The following is a 23,866-nucleotide window of genomic DNA, read 5'->3' on the forward strand; positions in this document are numbered from 1 at the left end:
TGGTTATCCATTTTGATTAATTTTGCTATTAATCCTTTCTTAATATATATAACAATTCCATTCTTTTTCTCTGGAGCCGAAGCAACAAAGTGTATACCCAGTCTTGAGTTTATCAAATATTTTTGATCTAAAGTTCTAATATGTGTTTCTTGTAAGCAAACTATATCATTTTTAAATTGTTTCAAATAATGAAATATCTTCCTTCTCTTCTGTAGGTGAATTTAAACCATTAACATTCCAGGACAAAAGTCTAATTGCCATTATCAGCAATCTGAAACTTTTGGAGCACCTACGACAGGTCATATTTGACTTTTGGCCTTGTTCCTCCCACTGTTTCGATTGTAGTAATTGCCATTTGTTGGGACTTTATTTCCTGTTCCTTACGTTTAGCAGCTGCTCTTGTCAACCTTTGTTCCTTTACACCTTCTTGCCCCACTTTAGATATATCCACCACTTACAACAAATCTTCCTCCATAACTATAACTTCAGCTTGATCTTTTATTTGTTTTAGCTCTTTATCCTTCTTTACTTCCCCCTCTCTTCTCCTTACTTCTGGTGATGATGGGCTTCCAGCTTTATGTACATTAAGATAATAATCTCTTGCTTTCAAAATAGTATTGAGTTGATGTGCTTTGCCTGCTTGATACACTATTATCCCAGCTGGAATGTCCCATCTATACTCTGTCTGTCGCTTTTTTAGTTCATTTACCAGAAATGCATATTCTTTTCTGCTTCTCAACATTTTAGGAGGGATTTCTTTCAGTATTGAAATTTCTTGACCAGCTACTTATATTTTTCCCCCTTGTAAGAAGCTTGTAGAATTTCATTTCTCACTCTTCTAGTTGTAAAGTAAATAACCACATTTCTCGGCAGCTGTCTTTGCCTAACAATCTAAGAGTTCACATGATAAATTTTATCAATTTGAAAAGCCACGTCTACTGGTCGAACTGCTGGTATCTCCACAAAAGCTTCAGAAAATATTTCTCTGAAATACTCTTGTTTATTTTCCTTTAGAATTTAGAATTTCCCCTAATTCTTAAAGCAAATTCCATTGCCCAATATTGTACCAAAACAATTTCATCATCTGCTTTCTCCACTTTAACCTGAACTTCCTCCATTTTATTTTCCAACTTTAAATCACATTACTTGATTTCCTCTACTTCTCCCTCCAGTAAAATCACATTTGTTGCCAAACTTTGCACTGCTAGCACAAATCCTTCCTTAATCTCTTTATTTCCTTCTGACATCTGATTTTTCATCTCTAAAATCTCATCTGCCACTTGTTTAAATTTTTCTTCTATTAAAGAAGTTTGCAAGTTTATAGCATCATTCAAGGATCCTTTCAGAAAATTTTTCAGATTTTCCTGTAATACTTCAAAGTTTAATGCTTTCGTATCTGCTGTATGGGCTGGGGATGCTCCAGCTGGGGATACTCCAGCACTCTTAGTAGCAGTTGTCTTTAGTTGTTTAGCTGCCATCTTCTTTTTATATGTTATTTCTTAACATTAAAATTAATAAAAAGTCTTTTTAAAATTTTCTACAACCACAGTCTTAAACTCTCTTCCTTCATGCTTTTCTCACTATATTTAAAAGCTCCAACAGTCTCTGGCAGCAGTATTAAATATTTAATTCTTTCAATTTCAAATTCAAAATATCCAATTCAGCATAGAAACTCCAGCTTTAGACAGTGCTAAAAGTGCTAATGGCTTTAACAAGCAGCTCTTTAACTTTAACTTTCCTTTGTGTATTGCAGGCGCCATTTTAAATCCTCTCAGGTTAAACGTTGATTCAAAGGAATGTTATTTTGAAACAAAAGTTAAATTTCATTACTTGCGATCCCAACTACTAGTCCTCCTGCTTCATTCCGTCTGCGTTGAAATCAGCTTAAAAATAATCCTCGGCGTGGAGATGGTCATGGCTTCTTGTTCTGCATGAGCAGAAGCACCCTGGATTCGGAGCTTTGTCAGGTTAGAGGGGGGCTCTCACCCTTTGGATCCCTGGTTTAATTCCAGGGATTCCTGGGGAGCTCTACCCAGACCTGGCCACTCTTCTCTCCCCCTTCTCCCGGGGAAAAGATTTTCAAACTGTGTGACAGCCGATTTGCGCTGTCAGGAACAGTTTGACGAAACCTCAGGGCTGACGATCCAAAAGGAACGTCCACAAAGCCCGCGTTGCCACTGGAAGTCCTTAATTTGTCTCTTTAGCTTGGCATTTTGTAGCCCAAATATGCCCCCCCCACTTTCTGGAGAGCTTAAATGATTTTTCTGCTAAAGGGTTTCACTTTATGAGCAAGAGTAACGTGGCTGCTGATAGTTATCCTTGTATTTTAACTATTTTAATTCCTTAATGTGCTCTGGCAACCTGCCTGATTTGTAACTCCAGGGTGCAGGTATTGCTGAGGAAAAGGAAGGTATTCTGGCAGAATGGTTTAGGTTTCCAGACTCATTGATCTTCAGTGTATATCTCCCCCATTTTTAATCTAATGACTGGTATTTAGGGCAGATTTTTGCAAGCAAAGAAGCTTTTTGTATTTTTGTAGAGGTAATCCTTGACTTACAACAGTTCATTTAGTGACTAAAGTTATAATGGCACTGAAAAAGGTGACTTATGACTATTTTTCACACTTACAACCATTGCAGCATCCCCACGGTCATGAGAGGGCAGGTGAGGTGAAGAACCCCTTGATGTAAGTGACATTGAGTTGGCCACTCCCACTCAGTCACATGACCACCCAGCCACACCTATCAAGCAGATCATTAGGTCAGAGAACTGATTGTTAAATTATTTGAATCCCACCACTGACTATTCTGGAATTACCATTTTCTGAAATGAATTCTACAATTTGACATGGAGAAAATAATCAAAGGTCTTTGAATATAAAATAATTCACACATACATTTCTTTTCAGTTTCTTTGTTTTTCTAATGATTCAGCATGCATCAGCAGTAAAGTCTATTCTTCCTCAGCCTTTTTTAAAACCAGCTTGAGTTTTTAACATCTCCCTTTCTGGGTTTTTTTTTGGAGGGATGTGATTTTATTTCAGTGCAACTGCACTTGGAGAGAGAGTGCCAAAAGCAACTTACACCCTGTCACTGTTTTGCAAGCTGCAACATTTCAAGAGCAGAAGCTAGTTTAAAGCTAGGAAATTCTGTTTTCTCTTCTTAACTTTAGTGAACACAATGGACTGTATTCAAAATTAATCCTAGATTTCAGGAATTATGCAGTGGAGAACAACTTTATCTTTTCTACTTAAAAAATGATTCTATTTTTAAAAGGAGGTTTTATTTAATAAAATGTAGAAGTTATCATTGTGTTTACTTGTTAACTAGACAAAAATAACTATCAAAAGTGATGTGATTTTTACCCAACATTTACCCCAGTGAAATCATTAAATCATTTGATTTATTTCACTCTTTAGAGTCATAGTATTGCATATATTAAGAATTCTTACGTTAGATGTCTAACATAAGACTTCTTAATATATGCAATACCATGACTCTAATCATCTAATGACTCTTTTGATAGTTATGCATATTTCTGCATACCAGTTATAGATAGAGCCATTTTTTTTCTCTATCTCTATCTCTGCCTCTATCTCTTTCTTTGTTCTACATTCTTTTCCATTTCTTTTTCCTCCTGACAGTCTGTCTTTCTGGCTTTGTTACAACTCATACTCAAGAAACCACTGGGGAGTCGGTAGATATAGTACTTCCAGAATTTTGAATTCATTACGAAGTTATTTCCTAGACAATATGATTCTAGGTTACATGTGTGCCTAGGGTTCCACATAGCTGCCACTGGTTTGATTTAATAGCCATATTCTAAGTGGCCAGCTCCTGTTTGATCAGAACCTGCTCTTTCCAATATGAAATACGACTCTTCTGATTATCACCCTGAGTTGTCATTATGTTTTGTTTAATCCTTAAATCTATTTATTGTATTGGATTGAGCAAGTCAGTTGAAATACCTTGTACATCAGATAGATAGATAGATAGATAGATAGATAGATAGATAGATAGATAGATAGATAGATAGATATTCAAATATGTAGACATATATAGCAATACATAATCAGATTATCCATTATTTCCCTTTTTATTTTTAACCAGTCTTATTTTTCTCTCTAAGCAGCAGCACTTATTGCTTTCTACTATTGTAACAGTAGTATTTATTCCTTCCTATTATTGTATTTTTCTATTATATTATATTTAAAAGTCATTTTATCATCAAACTCTATTTAGAGACTTGTTGAATCAGGAGAACATTACAAATCTTCATAAAATTTATTTTGTTTTCTATGCAGATAATTTCTTTTAAACTATGTAAGCATTGTTTTAAATAGCAAACCTCTAATCAATCCTTTTCCTAAATAGATATTTTTGGGGCGGGTAGGAAACAGCAGAAATTATTTATATATTATTTCAAAGAATGATTGTCTCTATGAATATTCATAGTTTTTGGGCATGTAATGTATAAATTAAAATGCAAAAAGACCTTTTAACTGTCAGTTTCTATTCCAAGAAATACTTTGAAGAACATTAAAATAGCCTTTGATCAGTTCAATCTTTAGCAAATTCTTCTCCTTGAATGTGACATTGAAATGTAAGAGATTTTTTTTCCTTTTTCATTAGATCGAGATCACATCACAGATTATCATCATGCAGCTCCATGCCACCATTCCCATAAAGACAGTATTTTCTGGCTTCCACTCAAGGAAAAACAAGGTAGCACTTTTATGGTTTAAATTTCTAAGGGACACTTTCATGTAACTGTGAAACTATATGTTAGATCAGATGATGGAAGAGACGGACACAGCTCTTTCAGTAACAACAGCTCTTTATTAGTAGACCAGTACAACCCAACAGAGTGCTAGTCTGGCAGTGTCCTCTTTATATAGAAGGCTGCCAGACAGCTTAGACAATGAGATTCAAGTATTTTCCTGCCTTTTTGGAGGATCTGAGTGAAAACTATAGCACACTCCTTATATGGTATATAACAGCCCTCCCCTCCTAGAATAAAATTACTTTGAATAATTATGTACATATTTACAGATGTAATCACGCAGGTAGGTGGGGCTGGTGCGAGCTCTAGTTGACCTGCGCAGTTCAGTTTGCTCCTGGGTGTTGACTTGAGCAGGTGGATTAGTTGCAGTCTCTGAACCCGCCAGTGCAACCTCCTGGAACACGTCACTGGGCGCGGTAGGGGGTTGAAGGCCCAACCCTTCTGGAAGTCTGAGCTGGAGTCTTGGTTCCACAGGTGGGTAATCAAGCTGCACAATCGGGTTTTAATATTAGACATTTGCTGTGACAATTTTGGATAGTCAGGGTCTGGCTGCTTGTCGGATTGAGCTTGGTCTGGTGTGTGAAGTGGAGAGTTTGCAATTCGCCCCGGAGTTGGTCCAAGTGCCGACGCCACAGTCTCCCGTCCTCCAGCTCAACTTTGTGGGAGCGAGGATCAGATTTTTCCACAACCATGCCAGGAATTGAGAGGGCGCCACTGGCATAATTGTGGACACATTAAATTGTCAAATTTTTCCCATTGAATCGGGTGGAGTGTCAGCAACATAATTTGGATGCAATCGGTCTAATTGAGATCGGAGCCTCCTACCCATAAGGAGTTCCGAGGGATTTCTATTGGTGGCTGCACAAGAGATGATATGCTGAATTAGCAAGAATTTATCTATTCGGGCTTGCCAGTCCCCCGGGCCCATTCTGCCCAAAGCCTCCTTAGTAAATTGCACTAATCTTTCAGCCTGCTTATTACTGGCCGGATGAAATGGTGCCACCAATGCGTGTCTGATGCCCAATTCTGCCAAAAAGGCCTCGAAGGGCACGGCCATCAATTGTGGACCATTGTCAGAAACTAGCACGTCGGAGAGGCCGTGTGTTTCCTAAGTGCCTTAATGACTGCTTCAGCAATGGTTGAAGTCATTAGGACTATCTCTAACCACTTAGAGTAAGTGTTGACCACAATTAGGCAAGTTTGCCCCTTTACTGGCCCCGCAAAATCTATATGCACTGTGGCCCAAGAAGCCTGGGGCATTTCCCATGTTTTGGCTGGGGCAAAGGGTGGAATTGATCGGGATTCCTAGCATGGAGAGCAGGTGGCGACCCATTCCACAATGTTCTGGTCCATCTTGGGCCACCAGACGTAGCTCCTGGCCAGCCCTTTCAACCTGACAATGCCAAGTTGCTCCTCGTGCAAAACTTCCAACACTTCCCTCCATAACTTAGAGGGAATGACCACCCTTTCCCCCCATAAGAGACAACCCTTCAAAACAGATAATTCATGTCGGCGCAAAAAATATAGACGAGCAGAGTCTGAAACAGGGGCATGGGGCCAACTCCACCACACATAGTTCAAGATTTGCATGAGTTCAGAGTCTTTAGCGGTATGCTGAGCAATCTCAGCAGCAGTGATAGGCCCCAAAGCTATGTCCTCAAGCAGGAGGACTTGGCAGACAGGCGCAGGGTCTTCCACCAGGGCAGGCAGGGGGCAATGGCTCAGCACGTCAGCATGGCCCAAGGACTTTCTGGGCCAGTGAATTAGCCGGTAGCTGTAGGCAGCCAGGAATAGCGACCAGCACACCATTTGGGGTGACATGACAGCCGGAGTCAAACGGTCGCCTGCTAACAATCCCAGCAAGGGCCTGTGGTCTGTAACCAGGTTGAAATTTCTGCCATACAGACATGTCTGCCATACAGTCATGGATGGAACCGCCAGACCCCAGCGACAGCAGCCAGCACCTCTCTGTCCAATTGGCTGTGATTGCTCTCAGCAGCAGACAAAGTGCGGGAATAGAAAGCGAGAGGAGCCTCCTGGCCATTAGGAAGCTAATGGCTGAGAACAGCCCCCACCCCGAATGGCGAGGCGTCACAAGTCAAGACTAGAGGCAGGGAGTCACTGTAATGGATCAACATGCTGTCAGATGTCAGCAAATTCTTTACGGCAGCAAAAACAGTCACTTTGGCCGGGCCCCAAATCCAGAAAGCCTTCTTTCCAAGCAGCCTATGTAAGGGTTCGGCCTTTTGCCTCAAGAAAATGCTATAAAAAATTAGTAAGCAGAGGAAGGCTTGAAGCTCCTGTTTATTCTTAGGGGTGAGAGCATTTTGAATGGCTGCAATTTTCGATTTCATTGGTTGGATCCCTGAGCCGTTGATCATGTACCCAAGGAACTCTACCCAGGGCACTGCGATTTGGCATTTTTCACGCTTTACTTTAAGGCCCACCTCCCTGAACCTGGTCAGGACAGTTCTGAGCCGGGCAAATAGGGCAGAGAAAATCAGATGTGTTATAATAATGTTTGGAAGTCTTATTACTTTAATTATATTGTTTATCTTTTCCAAAACTACAATATCAGAACTCTTGTTTGAGACAAATTCAGTTATTTAAATTGTTCACTGTAGCAAAAGATTAATTCAATTAAAATGAATATATCTGCCCTGCTTCACCACTGTAATATTGTTCTTTTTGATAGTCAAATATTTTTTAGAATGTTCTAAATCTTATTAAGAGAGAGATGATAAATCATTCATTTCACTTATATAACCCCATCCATTGCCATTTGGATTTCCCCGTTTTTTATTCTGAACAGCAGTATTTGGATTAGATAAAATTCATGCTGTTAAATTTGTCTGAGTTAATTTAGAGGGAATATTCTTCCATTACTTCAGTTTATATTTAATTATTAATTCATTTTAAAGTATTATTTCTATTTCTCATGACTGTGATAAATGGAGCATAGGATTCAGTGCTCGAAAGATATTAAAATATGATATGTGTTTAATATTCATTGTTTATTTTGCATATTAGATATATATATTAGATTTATACAGCCTGTGGTTATAAAAGTGTGTACCAAAAGACCTGTAAGGACAGATACAATCATGCTCCCCACTATCAGTCATGACTGAATGGAAGGAGAGCTCTCCTAAGTAAAAGGTAAAGGTAAAGGTTCCCCTCACACATACGTGCTAGTCGTTCCTGACTCTAGGGGGCAGTTCGCATCTCCGTTTCAAAGCCAAAGAGCCAGCGCTGTCCAAAGACGTCTCCGTGGTCATGACCCATCGCCAAAGGCGCACAGAACGCTGTTACCTTCCCACCAAAGGTGGTCCCTATTTTTTCTACTTGCATTTTTACATGCTTTCGAAACTGCTAGGTTGGCAGAAGCTGGGACAAGTAACGGGAGCTCACCCCGTTTATTAACAATGCTACTCTGATTATAAAAACTTTCTATTTTACTGCAATTCTGGCATCAGTTCATAATTTTGGGGGAATCTCACTGCAGTGGCCACCATCTGCAACAATTATAGTCAGAGATACAACAAGAGATCTAAGTTGCCTTTACTTGGTGGAGTTTTGAGGGCCTTAAAACGTGGCTTTTTACCAATGCTTTTTCTAATATGGGTTTAGTTCTTCTGAGAAGTGGTTGCATATTTTTTTGCTGCCCAATTTTACTCTGTTTTCTTTCTGGGTTACTTTATTTTACTGCCACATTTTTGAGAGTTGTATAGTTCTGGGTTTCCCCCCTGAAACAACCCAAAATTATTTAAAGTCAGGCAATGCAAAAAAAGTTATGTATTTTTATATGTATTTATTTTAATGCTATTAAAATCAAATGGACTGAATCTCCAACATTTCAACACATTATTGCTGTTAGTGCTTATTGATGTCCCTAATGTCAGCTTTGGTATCTAAAGCATCATGATGAACCATAATCAATGGTATGGGTTTTATGGTAAGTTTTTTTTCCCTGGTTACTACTTGAGCTAATACTCTTATCTCGATTGATTCTGTAATTCTTCCAAGTACATTCCACTAATAATTTTGATCTCATCCATCTACCTCATATAGTATTTCTTTTCCCTCTTCTACTTTCTTCACCTTTGCCAAGCATTTTTTTAGCCCATTTCCACTCTGATCATATACCAAAAATATGTGAGTTTTTCCTTGCTGACCAATGTCCCAAAAATTACTAAGGCTGATTTGTCAGAGTTTGTTGCAGAAATCACATCCAGAAAGCACACACAGATAACTGATTCAGCAGGATTCATTAACTTCTCTTTATATACATAATAACACATACAATACCAACAGCAGATTCTTCCAACATGGTAGAGAGTTACAGGCAAAAAACACAGGCAGAGGAGAGAACAGCAGAGATGAGTTTCAGTTTCAATTCAGCAGACAGACTAGTTTGCAGCTTCAGAGCTCAGAGCTTAATATAGAGCCATGCCCAGGCTCCTTCCAGTTTCCAAACAGTCCTCATTGGCTGATGTAGTTGCTATGCCTATTCATTGGCTGACCTTGTTGCCATGCCCTATTCCAGTTCATGAATATTCTGACACTCCTCCCTTCATAACTGGAATAGACATAAATTCAATTACCTTAATATTCTTCAGATACAGTACCTGTATTTGAAGACCCAAATTCAGTTCCCTTCAATTACCTGAGAATCCTTTTTACTGTAGCACATCCTTTGTAATGAAACAAAGATCATCCACAAATGCTAATAGTTGACAATCTCCACCTTTTAACTTTCCAGTGTATATACAACCGTCAGCCTTGTAACTTTTGAACCCAAGACTCTTAAATGCAGTATCTAGACAGATATTCCAATTCCTGGCTGACTTCTTCAGCCCATAAATGGCCTTGTTCAATTTATATACCATGTTAGGCTTTTTACTTTCATACCCTGGTTCTTGAACCATGTACATTTCTTCCTCTAATTCTGCATTGAGAAATGCAGTGGTTATATCAAAATGCCAAATTTTATGGCTATGTGCTGCTGCCAATGCTAGTGCCAGCCTTATGCACTCACTCTTTACAGTTGGCACAGATTCCTCATCATAGTGCACATTTTTCATCTGTGAAAAACTTGTGTCACTAATCTTGCTTTATATTGTACCTTATCCTACAGCTTTGCAACCTCTGGCAAAGTCATAGAAGTAAACTCGTTAAGTTCACCCATGGATTTCATTTCCTTGTCCATGGCTTCTTTCCACTTTACTTGTTCAATTTTAGGTAATGCCAATGCTTCCTTATAGTTCCTTGGCTCATATCATACATTACACACTTTAACTTTACTAGCAGAATATCTGTCAGGTGGATTCCTTTGTTCCTTCACTCTGACCTACATAGTATTGGCTGCTGCTGTGTTTCAACCCTCTCTTGCTTCATATCTTTTTCAGCTTCTCCTTCCTGAATGCTGACAGTCATTAAATGAGTTACTGTCACTGAGTTACCATTACTAAGTGAGTTACCATCACTAAGTGGATCTGCTTTGACATTCCAGCTTTTAACCCAAGTAGCTTCAGACAAAGGGTACCCTTTCCTTTTTTAAAAAAAGAAATAGTTTTTATTAAGCATTTTTACCTTTAAAAACAGAAAAAAGGACAAAAGTACAATAAAAAACAAGACAAACATAACAATATATGCTATTTTTACAGCCTTCTCCACCGGCATGTATATTCTGCTTTTGTATTCAACTTTTCTACTTTATCTTTCTATCTTTTATAACAACTTTGAGACCTCTTATCACCATACTAGATACATATATTTACATTATACTTATTTACATAGTCAGTAATTTAACATTAACAATAGTTATTAGTTTTTATTTAATTGATACTAAATTTAATTTCCTATTTCTTATTTTGGTTTATGTTTTCTAGCCACTTGTACATTTTATTCCACACTTTATAGTAATCCGAATCTTCTCTTTCTTTTATTTCCATAGTCATTTTATCCATTTCTGTTTATTCAAGAATTTTCCTAATCACTATTTCCTCTGATGGTATCTTAATTTGTTTCCACCATTGTGCAAGGGTAATCCTAGCCGCCGTTAATATGTACAGTATTATATATTGCAAATCTTTCTCTATTTTTGGATCTATTATTCCTAATAAGAACAGCTCCAGTTTAAATTCTATCTTTTGTAGTGTAATTTCTTCCAACCATCTCTTAATTTTACACTAGAATTTTTTTACATTGGGACACATCCATCACATGTGGTAGTATGTTCCTAATTTATGGCTACATCTCCAACATTTGGGTGATAAATTTGGAAACATTTTGTCCAATCTCGCTGGAGCCAAATGCCATCTATAAAACATTTTGTAAAGATTTTCTTTATATGCTACCGCCATTGTAAATTTGTAATTTCTTTCCCATAATTTATCCCATTTTTCTAATTCTATATAGTGTCCAAAATTTCTAGCCCAAATAATCATTGTTTCTTTTACTGTTTACTCTTCCATTCTATATCTTAAAAGAAAATTGTAATTCCCTCACCACCGATCCAAATAGTAATTTGTTCATTTCTAATTGTTCCCCATATATATCATATTGTTCCTGGTCTAGTTTTAATTTGTAGATAAGGCCACCATTCCAAATTTAGTCCTTGCATTTAGTCCTTGCATTTTCAAATCTTGAACTGATTTTAATTCTCCTTTTTCATCAAGTAATTCTGCATAGCTCACCATTTTGCTCAAATCTGTTGTGTTGGGTATATCATTGCTTCCTTCATTGATAACCAAATTGGCAATTTCCTATTTTTTTTTTATTTTTCCCCAGACTTTTAGCAGAGCATCTCTTAATATATGTGTGGTGTTTGTTCTTTCCCTTCCAGAGGAAGCCATGCCAGCCAAGTAGAAGATCATGGCCTTTTATCGTTAATATTTGTTTTTTAATTGAATCCAATCTTTGAGCCATGTCAAAGCTGCCGCCTGATAATTATCAGGCCTGTAAGCCATATTACCTTGGTGCCTTCAGGATCCAGGCCTGCCACAATCCTACCATGGGAAGTTGGGAGGGGGGATTGCATGAGTGAAGCAGAATTAGCCAAAATAAAATTTTGCAGAGAAGTTCAAGGCCATGGTGTCCGAAAGCTGTGCTGAGAAGAAAGTGGAAGTTGTCTTCTGTACGTGAAGGAACTGATTGGAGCAGTGGTGGACATGTGTGAGAAGTGGGCAAGGTATTGAACTTTCTTTTGGGTGAAAAAAACCCGGAAGCTCTCAGATTTGGGTTTTCCTAGATGTGCCAATATGACATCTCTAATAAAAGTTAGCTTTGAGGAATTGCAATTTGATTTCATTGGGGGTGTTACTTCGAACCCTGATATTAACCCGAATCTCCCTTCAATCTAAAACTGCTTCATCGAACCTTGAGGAGCTGTTTGGGGTCCTGAGCCCCAAGCACTGATCCAATCCTGGGCAATGTGAAGACTCAGGGAAGATGGAGGAAAAGAAGAAACCTGTGGAGGGAGCAACAGGCACGGGCTCAGCAGCTGTTACTGGGACCCTCTTCTCCCCCTCCCATGAGATGGAAGAAGCGATCAAGGCCGCGGAAGCTGCCTGCCAAATGGGTGCCTGACCTAAGGAGCAGCTGCCAAAGTGGAACTTGGGCAGGATTTGGCCATGCTGTTTGAGGCCAGTGGGGGCACCCCAGTTCAAGGAGCAATGTGGTAACCGTGATAGGAATTGCCACAACCACCATGCCACTGGCGTTCCGAAGAATGGGGACTTCTGCTGCCATCACGCAGCCAATCCCTGGTTGGCCTTCCAGAGCAGTTGAGCTACCTCAGAGTAAGTGGGACACCCCAGCATTTTGGCCCGGGACCAATGGGGTGGACTCTGGCACAGCCAATGTTCACTTTCCCAAGCCAAGGGCCTGCATTTCAAGAGACTGGAATGGCCACCCTTTACCACTCAATCCCAAGTTGCTCGATGCCCAGCCTGATGCGGCGTGCCAGCCCAAACATGGATCCTCGCCATTCCGGGACGACCGCCCTCCTGGCAAGCCAAACAGGCCATGGAGTCCCCATCCAGCTGCCTGGGAATGGGACCCTGCCAGGCCCGCAGCCACTGCCTGGGATGAGATTCCCACTGGTGAACCAGATCCCTCCTGGGTGGGCTTACTACCCAGGCCAGGGGTGGGTGCAGTGCCAGTGGATGCTGCTGCAGATGCAATTCCCACAGCAAGGGCCTGGCCAACCACCAGCGCTCGCCATTGGCATCCCTTCTGAGTGAGTTTTGATGGGACCCCGGGGAAGCTGGCATATTTTCTGAACCGTGTTTGGGTCCACATCAACCAATATGGGAACCAGTACCCCTCTGACCGGGAGTTGATCTCAGTCATCGCAGAGGGCATGAACAAGAGGGAGGCATCAAGAGTGGATAGCTGAACTCCACGATGAGGGGACACCAGAGCTAGATGATACAGATGAGTTCATCCAGCTGATGAGAGTGAGGTTCAGCAATGTCACCCAGCAAGAGGAAGCAGAGTCCCAAATCACCACGCTAAGGCAGGATAGGAGCCAAGGAGCTAGTGTGGGAATTTCAAAGACTCACTGGGAAGCTAAGAGACTGGTCAGAGAGACTGGTGGTCAACACTTTCAAAAACTCATTGGATATGGGCCTGCAGCATAAGAGGGACTCCGAACCAAATACAGGCATGGTACAAGAATGCGGTAGCGCTGGATCTGGAACTCCATCCCCCCAAAAAAACGATTGAAGAGAAACTGGCCAAACGGCCCCTCTGCCAACTCATACTGCCAAAAAAGCCTGAGGAGCCGCCACCTACAAAACCCAGGACTATCAAGTGCTATTGGTGTGGCCAACAAGGCCACTGGGCATCCGAGTGCTTGGCACCAGTGCCCGTACCCCAAGCGAAGACCCCCTGATGGGCTGGGCTGAAGAGGACCCCGCAGAAACTGCCAGACATGGGACGGAGCACTAAGCCAACAATGGAGAGCCACATCCAGCCCACGGAATTGGAAAAAAGCCCAGCCAAGAAATCCTCTCCCCAATCTCTGGGGGAAAGCAGTGGTGAAAACGACCCAATGGTGAGTGGAGCAGTCCATCCTTTTGCCCTTGAGATCGCCCTAATGAACCCTGAGACAGGGACTTACTTACTTACTTACTTACTTACTTACTTACTTACTTACTTACTTATTTATTTATTTATTTATTTATTTATTTATTTATTTATTTATTTATTTATTTATTTATTTATTTATTTATAATTTAATTTTTATACCGCCCTTCTCCCGGAGGACTCAGGGCGGTTTACAGCCATATTAAAACCGACACAAAATACAAACACAAATTTAAAAGAAAAATTAAAAACCAAATTACAATAGGCCGACTCAAACTAAAATGGTCATAGACCGACATAAAACCCATTAAAATTTTCATTTAAAAAATTTCGCTTAGGCCAGTCCCGCATGCTGAAATAATAAGGTCTTAAGTTCACGTTTGAAGGTCCGGAGGTCAGGGAGTTGGTGCAACCCCGGAGGCAGCTCATTCCAAAGGGCAGGTGCCGCCACAGAGAAGGCTCTCCCCCTGGGGGCCGCCAACCGGCATTGTTTGGTCGACGGCACCCTGAGAAGGCCCACCCTGTGGGAGCGCACAGGTCAATGGGAGGCTATCTGTTGTGACCCAGGTTCCTGGATCCGGACTCCTGGACTCGGATGATTCAGAAAGTGAGGGAGAAGACCTGGCAAGCCCTGCTTCTCTTGAGCCCTTTCCCTCCCTGGCACCCACTCAAAGGGAGGAGGAGGGGCCGGCAAAGCCTGATTCCCTGGAGCCTTCTTCTGATTTGGCAACGCCCCAAGAATAGTTTTGGAGTGATGCAAGACTGCGCAGGCGTGACCGGCGCGCGCAGCAGAGGAAGCGTTGGGACAAAGCCAAGTCATAATTGTCATGCAGTGACATCTGCAGAGACTATAAATAGGAGGCGGGACTTCCTGGTTTTTTGTCTTGGACAAAGCAATGAATTTGCGCGGGCAAACTGTATCAATGGAGGGAAGAGTATATTCGTGAGTAATTCTGGCCTTATCTGTAATTTCCTTGTTATCTCCAGAAACTTGGCAGGCCCGTGGGTAGACGTGGCCAGGACATTTATATATATGTAAATAAATCAGAAAAGGAGGCCTCTGACTGACTCTTTGCTGGGAGTATTGGGGGAAGGGAAACAGAACACTATCGGTGGAAGCAGGCGGTCTCATAAATAGCCTGGTCCTAAGCCATGGAGCGCTTTAAAGGTGATAACCAGCACCTTAAATTGCACCCGGAAGACTACCGGCAGCCAGTGCAGGCCGCGCAGGAGAGGTGTTATACGGGAGCAACGTGGTGCTCTCTCTATCACCCGCGCAGTTGCATTCTGGACTAGCTGGAGCCTCCTGGTGCTCTTCAAGGGGAGCCTCATGTAGAGAGCATTGCAATAGTCCAGGCGGGAAGTGACGAGGGCGTGAGTGACGTGCATAGGGAGTCCCGGTCTAGAAAGGGACGCAACTGGCGAATCAGGCGAACCTGATAAAATGCTCCCCTTGCGACGGCCGTCAGATGTTCCTCTAAGGACAGCCGGTCATCCAGGAGAATGCCCAAGTTGCACACCCTCCCCCTGGGGGCCAATAATTAACCCCCAACAGTCAGCGATGGCGTAAGCTGACTGTGCCGGGACGCCGGCATCCATAGCCACTCCATCTTGGAGGGGTTGAGCTGGAGCCTGTTCTTCCCCATCCAGACCCGCATGGCTTCAAGACACCGGGACATCACCTCGACGGCTTCGGACCAGGACAGAGGAACAACACCTGTCCCGAGACCTCCAGAGATCATCCACCAACGCGACCAAATTCATCTCGGTGCTGTATCCAGGTCTGAAGCCGGACTGGAATGGGTCTAGATAGACAGTTTCCTCCAGGTATTGGGGAAGCTGATATGCCACCACACTCTCAACAACCTTCGCCAAAAAGCGAAGGTTGGAGACTGGACGATAGTTTGCCAATACAGCTGGGTCCAGGGGAGGCTTCTTGAGGAGGGGCCTCACCACCGCCTCTTTTAAGGTGGTGGGGAAGATGCCCCCCAACAAAGAAGCGTTGGTAACTCCCAGGAGCCAGCCTCGCATAACCTCCCATGTGGCCAATACCAACCAGGAGGGACACGGGTCCAATAAACATGTGGTGGGATTCAGCCTACCCAACAACCTGTCCATGTCCTCGAGAGTCACAGGATCGAACTCCACCCAGGTAGTATTCACAAGACCCATCCCCGTCATCCCGCCTGAATCTACCCAATCAGCATCCAGTCTGTCCCGGATCTGAGCGATTTTATCGGACAGATACTGTACAAAATCCTCAGCACGACCCTGCAAGGGGTCCTCCCGAGCCCCCTGCATAAGAAGGGAGTGGGTCACCCTGAACAGGGTGGCTGGGCGATTATCTGCGGATGCAATAAGAGCAGAAAAATAATTATGTTTTGCCATTCTTATCGCCACTAGATAGGTCTGAATATAAGACCTTACTAGTGTTCGGTCAGATTCGGAGCGACTGGACCTCCAATCACTCTCTAGGCATCTTTTCCGGCACTTCATCTCTCTCAGCTCCTCGTTATACCGTGGAGCTGGTCGAGCTCAGCGCCGAGTCAGAGGCCGCAAAGGCACAACGCGGTCCAAAGCCCCCGCCACCCCCCCTTCCCAGGCGGCGACCAGTTCTTCGGCCGAGCCGTGGGCTAGCTCCCCAGGAAACGGCCCAAGCTCTGACAGAAATCTCTCCGGATCCATCAGGCGCCTGGGACGGAACCAACGAATCGGCTCCGTCTCCCTGCGGTGTGGTGCAGCGGTTCGAAAGTCTAGTTGAAGGAGTGAATGATCTGACCATTACAGGGGTTTAATAATGTACCTCGAGAACGTGGATTTTGGCAATCATGAGGATATATCCGAAGACCCAAATCTTCCTTTTTTATGTATAGCACAAGGGTGCAATAATGTATTTTCTTTTTTGTTTGTTAGAAAAAAGCAATAAAAAATTAAAAAAAATAAAATAAAACCTAACATTATAAAATTTCTAAGCCCCTTCTTAGCTATATGCCACCTCTCGGGATTCCAAAATCCATCATCGAGGTAGGCCCTCGATAGATTGGAGGACCAAATCTGCAGGAGGGGGGCATCTTATAGACCAAGAAGTTGCGCCGATGAGTAGATCATGTAATCCAGCATGTCCAGTATATAACGGATCATCTGACCTATTTAAGGTCAGTCCAGGTGCTAAAATCACAGCCGTTTCTCTGGGAGTTGGAACTTAGATGGCTGAAATTTGAAGACCAGATGGAAATAAAGGTCCAGGGTAGCCGCTATTTCTGCGGCTCCCATCCAATCCAGCCACCCAGTCTCCCAAAGGCCCCCAGAGAGGGAGAAGCTTCTGCCGCCAAAAGATGTTGAACTCGGCCTCGGCTGCCCCACATCTCAGGTGGGTGCCATGGGGAGGTCTGTGAGGTCGTTTATGGGGTAGGCCAGCGCCGCCGCTGCCACCGACGTCGCCATCCCCTTTGACCCAAAAACACGGACTGTACCAATCCCGACCTCCTTTCACCACCAGCCACAGTCTTCCTTTCAGGCTGGCCAGATGGTTCATGGGCCTGCTGGGGCTCCGTGGGGGTCCCCTGGGTCCTACGGCGCGACACCGCTGCAGCTGCCGCCTCCGCTGTCGCCGGCACACCGCTATCGACCGCCACCACCTCCGCCGCCACCGCTGCCCTCATCACAGGACTTCAGTCGGGGGCCCCCACTCACCCCAGGCCTCGTGAAAAGGCCAGCCCCTCTCCTCAGGCTGGCGAGCTGGAACGTCTGAAGGCCAGGGCTGGAAAAGGCCGAAGGGCGGGTCCTCCAGATTGAACCGGCTTGGAAAGGGCCTGGAAAGGGCCGTCGCCGCCAGAATTCCACCACCACCGCCGCCACCGTCACCATCACCATCTCCCATCCAACCCTACGTGGGGCCACAGCTCCCCACAAGGTCGGAAAAGGCCCTCCAGGCCGGGCCGGCCAAGAGAGTGCCACCGCCAACGAACACTGCCGCCGCCACCGCCGCTACCATCTCCCGCTGGACCTTAAATGGCGGGCACCGCTCTCCACAGGCCTCCCCCGGACCCAGCCTTACCACACCAAGTCGGTGGGGAGATCCTCCGGCTGGGCCAAGGGTCAGAGGGATCAAAAACGGGCCCTCCGGCCCGGGTTCAGCTGGGCCAAGGCCATTGCTGGACGCTGCTTCCTCATCGCTGCACAATCTTGGGCATGCGCAGAAGGGAAGGGGGGCAATCACAGACACAGGCTGCACGCGATGCCTAATCAGCCCCCAAATAGTTGAGCAACTAGGCATACGCATGCACCCCCAATGCCAGCCTATCAGCTTAGAACAAGTGGATGGTTCGCTAATTGGCGGGGGCTTGGCACCCGACTCATGGAGCTCATCAGATTAGAGATGGGGTGCCACAAAGAGCTCCTCTGGTTCATAGTCGCCCCCAAAATGACAGACCCAGTAATCCTGGGCCTCTCCTGGCTCGATAAATGGAGACCCACAATTTCCTGGGATGGCACCAACAGAAAGATAGTCATCAAACTAGGCCCATTACCACCAGTGAGGTGTGGATTCCCCACCCTGGAAATCGTGACCCCAAAAATCACAGAACCCTCCAGAGCCAGCCTCCCCGGCCCGGGACATCCCACCGGGCAGCCAACAGGTGCCAAAGGAATACCGGGACTTGGGAATGGGTGTTCAGTGAGGAGGACTGCAACTTCCTCCCCGCTCATCACCCAACTGACTGCGCTATAGAATTGGAGCCAGAGGCAAAACTACTCAAGTCGAAAATATACTCAATGACGCCAGCCAAAATGGGGGCATTGAGAAAGTACATAGGTGCAAATCTGGCACGGGGATTCATAGAGCCCACCAAGTCCAAAGTGGCAGCCCCGGTGCTTTTTAAAGAAAAAAAAGACGGTGGAATGAAACTGCGTGGATTTTTGTGGAATTAATGCCGTATGCATGGAGAACACCTACTCCCTCCTCCTAAGAAGGACATGCCTCAACCACCTGTTGAAGGGCAACTTGTTCACCAAGCTGGACTTACTGGAAGCCTACTACCACATAAGGATTAGGGAGGGGGATAAGTGGAATACTGCATTCAACTGCCTGGTTGGCACCTTCCAGTTCAAGGTGATGCCGTTTGGACTGCAAGGGCCCCCCACTGTCTTCATGCAGTTCATTAATGAGATTCTGCATGATCACTTGTATAAGGGGGTTCTGGTCTACTTGGCAACATTTTTATATTCAGCAAAATGCTGGAGGAACACGTAAAACTCATCTGACAAGTGCTGAAAAAACCACTCGCCCTACACAAAGCTGTCAAAATGTGAGTTCCAGGTGGACTTCCGGTGGCTCCGCTTCGTTAATGGCGGTCTATTCAGACCGCCAGTTCTGTGTGATTCTGTAGAGCCGCTCAGACAGCGTTAATCTGCTGTCAAGTGGCTTGAAAACCTCTTCCCTTGGGCAAAGAGGGAGAGGTGAGCATTCAGGCTGAAGTAGAGGCCCCAGGAAAGCCCCAGGAAGAGTCTGGTGGCTTGGTGGGAACGCTCCTTCTATAGCCCGAAAAAAGCTCCAGAATCTGGAACGCTTCTGCCAAATGGCAGAACAAAATGCAGCGTCCATCTCCGCGACTGAAATGGATTACTGAAGGACTGCTAACGTGGACAGAGTTGAAACAGGAGTGGTGGCATCTGATTGTAAGAAGTTTTTAACTCCCTGACAGAGAATGTATTCGTAGTCAAGATTGGAGATGATGAAAGTAAATGGCATTTTGTGTATTGAAAGTAAATGGCGTTTTGTGTATTGGAAGTGAAAGCTAAGGAAATGCTTATTACAATTGCTGGCGTGGAACCTTTAAGAAGAATATAACAAGATATTTTTTTTTAAATGGAATTTTTTTCTTGTTTCTTTTTTATCTTTTTATTACAGTGTTTAAGAAGAATAGTTTACTAATTTTTTTCTTTTTCTTTTTCTTTTTTCTTCTTCTTCTTGGTATTACTTAGTTTAAAAATGGCTCTTAAGCAAAGAGATTTAACTACTTCTAAAATATTGGAAATTTCTTCAATTCAGATACGGAAATTGAAAGAAGATATAAAAGAAGGTCTAAGGAATTTTTTACAAGAGCTTATGGAGGCTCATCTTTCAGAAATAGATCAAAAATTTAATGAAATGGAGAAAGAAATACTGGATTTTAAGGATACGGTGGAAGAGCAGAGGAGGGAGATGAAAAAATTAAAGGAATCAATTACCCCATTACTGCTATCTAGTATTCAGACCAAAGAAAGACTGGAAGAACTTAACCAAATTAATTTAGATTTGCAAAGGAAGAAAGACGAGGTTCAAATTAATTTTAATTTAGAAAATAAAATAGATGATATCCAGGTTAAGGTAGATAGGACAGATGAAGAAAGGGTTATATTACAATATAAATTAATGGAATATGCTATAAAAGTGAGGGGATTAAAAGAATGTAAGGAAGAAAATTTGAAAGAGATTTTTACTCAGGCCTTTGCTCAGATAGATGGAGTGGAACCAGAAGATTTTGAAGTTAATATTGAAAAAAATTATCGTTTTAATTCTTGGTTGGCAAGGCAGAAGTGTTTACCGAGAGATGTGGTTATTTATTTTACAAATAAGATTAGGTATGGAATTTTGCAAGCATTTTATAAAAATAAATTTCTAATATTAGGACAAGATATAATAATGATGAAGGAAATTCCTCCTAAAATGTTAAGAAAGAGAAAAGAATTTGCCTTTTTAGTGGATGAGCTTAAGAAACACCAGATATATTTTAGATGGGAGGTTCCAGCTGGCTTAACAGTGAATTATAAAGGAAGAAAGTATTTTCTTAATACAGTTTTTAAAGCACGAGACTTCTACACTAATGTATTAAAGATTGGAAATCCTTAATCGATAGATGCTAAGTTGAATGGTGAATAGATCGTGGAAAATGTGTAAGATAGAAGATAAGGGGAGTGAGAATGTTTAATTTTATTATATATGATTATGGTTAATTTTTGTAAATGATTTATTTCGGATATAAAGGTGTAATTTTAGGGGTACTATTTGATATATTTGAGGTATAAAGGAATAGGAAGATGGAATATTGTTTAATTTTGGAGGATAGATAGTAAAATTTAGGAATTTGGATTAAATATTGTATTTGAGAGATGGATGTAATGTTGTTATATGGTTAACTAGAATTTAATTGTTATAACTGATATATTTTGGATAAGTTATAGGTGTAATTTTAATAATGTTATTTGATATAAGCAAGGTAAAGTGAAGATTTTAATTATTATAACTGATATATTGTGGAGATAATATAGAATTTATTTATTTATTTATTTATTAAATTTTTATACCGCCCTTCTTCCGAGGGACTCAGGGCGGTGTACAGCCAAAAGGTAAAAAATATAAAAAATATACAATTAAAACAACAATTTAAAACCGAGCAAATTAGAAAAAATGGCCATTATTAAAAAATTTAAAATTTAAAATTCCAAACCCTAAAATGATAAAACCCCAGTTAAAAATTTAAAAATATTAGGCCAGTCCCGCTTGAATAAATAAGTGTGTTTTCAGCTCACGGCGAAAGGTCCGAAGATCAGGCACTTGACGTAATCCAGGGGGAAGTTCGTTCCAGAGCGTAGGAGCTCCCACCGAGAAGGCCGTGCCCCTGGGGGCCGCCAGCCGACATTGTTTGGCGGACGGCACCCTGAGAAGACCCTCTCTGTGTGAGCGTACGGGTCGGTGGGAGGCATAAGGTAACAGCAGGCGGTCCCGTAAGTACCCGGGTCCTAAGCCATGGAGCGCTTTGAAGGTGGTGACCAGGATCTTAAAGCGCACCCGAAAGACTACAGGAAGCCAGTGCAAGCCGCGCAGGATTGGTGTTACATGGGAGCAACGAGTTGCTCCCACTATTACCCGCGCAGCTGCATTCTGGACTAGCTGCAGCCTCCAGGTGCACTTCAAGGGCAGCCCCATGTAGAGAGCATTGCAATAATCCAAACGAGAAGTGACAAGAGCGTGAGTGACCGTGCATAAGGCATCCCGGTCAAGGAAGGGGCGCAACTGGCGGACCAAGCGTACTTGGTAAAAAGCCCTCCTGGAGACGGCCGCCAAATGATCGTCAAACGACAGCCGCCCATCCAGGAGGACGCCCAAGTTGCGCACCCTTTCCATTGGGGCCAATAACTGCTTCGACAGCCAGCTGCGGCTGCAGCTGGCTGTACCGGGGTGCCGGCATCCACAGCCACTCCGTCTTGGAGGGATTGAGCTTGAGTCTGTTTCTCCCCATCCAGACCCGTACGGCTTCCAGACACCGGGACAGCACTTCGACAGCTTCGTTGGGGTGATCCGGGGTGGAAAAGTACAGCTGCGTATCATCAGCGTACAGATGGTAACTCACCCCGAAACCACTGATGACCTCACCCAACGGCTTCATGTAGATGTTGAACAGGAGAGGCGAGAGAATCGACCCCTGCGGCACCCCACAAGTGAGGCGCCTCGCGGTTGATCTCTGCCCCCCTGTCAACACCGTCTGCGACCGGTCGGAGAGATAGAAGGAGAACCACCAATAAACGGTGCCTCCCACTCCTAAACCCCCCAACCGGTGCAGCAAGATACCATGGTCGATGGTATCGGACGCCGCTGAGAGATCTAATAGGACCAGGGCAGAGGAACAACCCCTATCCCTGGCCCTCCAGAGGTCATCCACCAACGCGACCAAAGCTGTCTCTATGCTATGACCGGGCCGGAAACCAGACTGGAACGGGTCTAGATAGACCGCTTCATCCAGGTACTGGGGAAGCTGCCATGCAACCACACTCTCTACAACCTTCGCCACAAAGCGAAGGTTGGAGACTGGACGGTAATTACCCAAAATAGCTGGATCCAGGGAAGGCTTCTTGAGGAGGGGTCTCACCACCGCCTCTTTCAAGGCAGCGGGGAAAACCCCTTCCATCAACGAAGCATTTATAATTCCCTGGAGCCAGCCTCGTGTCACCTCCTGAGTAGCCAGTACTAACCAGGAGGGACACGGGTCCAGTAAACATGTGGTTGCATGTAACCTCCCCAGCAACCTGTCCACGTCCTCGAGAGTCACAGAATCAAACTCATCCCAAATAACCTCAACAAGACGAGGCTCCGTCATCCCGCTTGGATCATCGCAATTTTGGTCCAGACTATTCCGGAGCTGAATGATTTTATCGTATAGATAACCGTTAAACTCCTCGGCACGTCCCTGTAAGGGGTCATCCCGTCCCTCCTGACGAAGGAGGGAACGGACCACCCGAAACAGGGCGGCCGGGCGGTTATCTGCCGATGCAATGAGGGTGGAAACGTAAGAACGTTTCGCCTCCCTCATTGCCACTAGATAGGTCTTAGTAAAAGACTTCACTAGTGTCCGATCAGCCTCGGAACGACTAGACCTCCAGGTGCTCTCTAGGCATCTTCTCCGGCGTTTCATCTCCCTCAGCTCCTCGGAGAACCAAGGAGCCAATTGAGATCTACGCCGGGTCAGAGGCCGCAAAGGCACGACATGGTCCAAAGCCCCAGCAGCGGCCCGTTCCCAGGCCGCGACTAGTTCTTCAGTCGTGCCGTGGGCAAGATCCTCAGGGAACGGCCCAAGCTCTGTCTGGAACCTCTCAGGGTCCATCAGGCGCCTGGGACGGAACCAACGCATTGGCTCCGTCTCCCTGCGATGGTGAACGGCGGTCCGAAAGTCCAGGCGAAGGAGAAAATGATCTGACCATGACACCGGTTCTGTCACTAAATCTCCTACTTCCAGATCTTTAAACCACTGTCCAGAGATAAAAATCATGTCTAGTGTGCCTCCCCCGGTGTGTGTGGGGCCATCAATTACTTGAATCAGGTCCAAGGCCGTCATGGAAGCCTGGAACTCCTGGACCACCATTGATGACAAGCCGGCCGATGGCAAGTTGAAATCCCCCATGACTAAAAGTCTGGGAATCTCAACTGCCACCCCGGCAAGCACCTCTAGTAGCTCAG

The 23,866-nt window shown here is 43.9% G+C and overlaps 1 protein-coding gene across 1 annotated transcript in view; it reads left to right on the forward strand.

The window, feature by feature from the left end:
• LOC131199940 (cilia- and flagella-associated protein 47-like) overlaps positions 1 to 23,866 on the forward strand; it is a 173,310-nt gene that overhangs the window by 38,162 nt on the left and 111,282 nt on the right. The window contains exon 2 of the mRNA XM_058186233.1: positions 4,632 to 4,724. The gene's annotated coding sequence lies outside the window, so the exon portion shown is untranslated. The remainder of the gene's footprint in view (positions 1 to 4,631; positions 4,725 to 23,866) is intronic.

The sequence above is a fragment of the Ahaetulla prasina genome, chromosome 5 (assembly GCF_028640845.1).
Source record: "Ahaetulla prasina isolate Xishuangbanna chromosome 5, ASM2864084v1, whole genome shotgun sequence".
NCBI classification, from domain to species: Eukaryota; Metazoa; Chordata; class Lepidosauria; order Squamata; family Colubridae; genus Ahaetulla; species Ahaetulla prasina.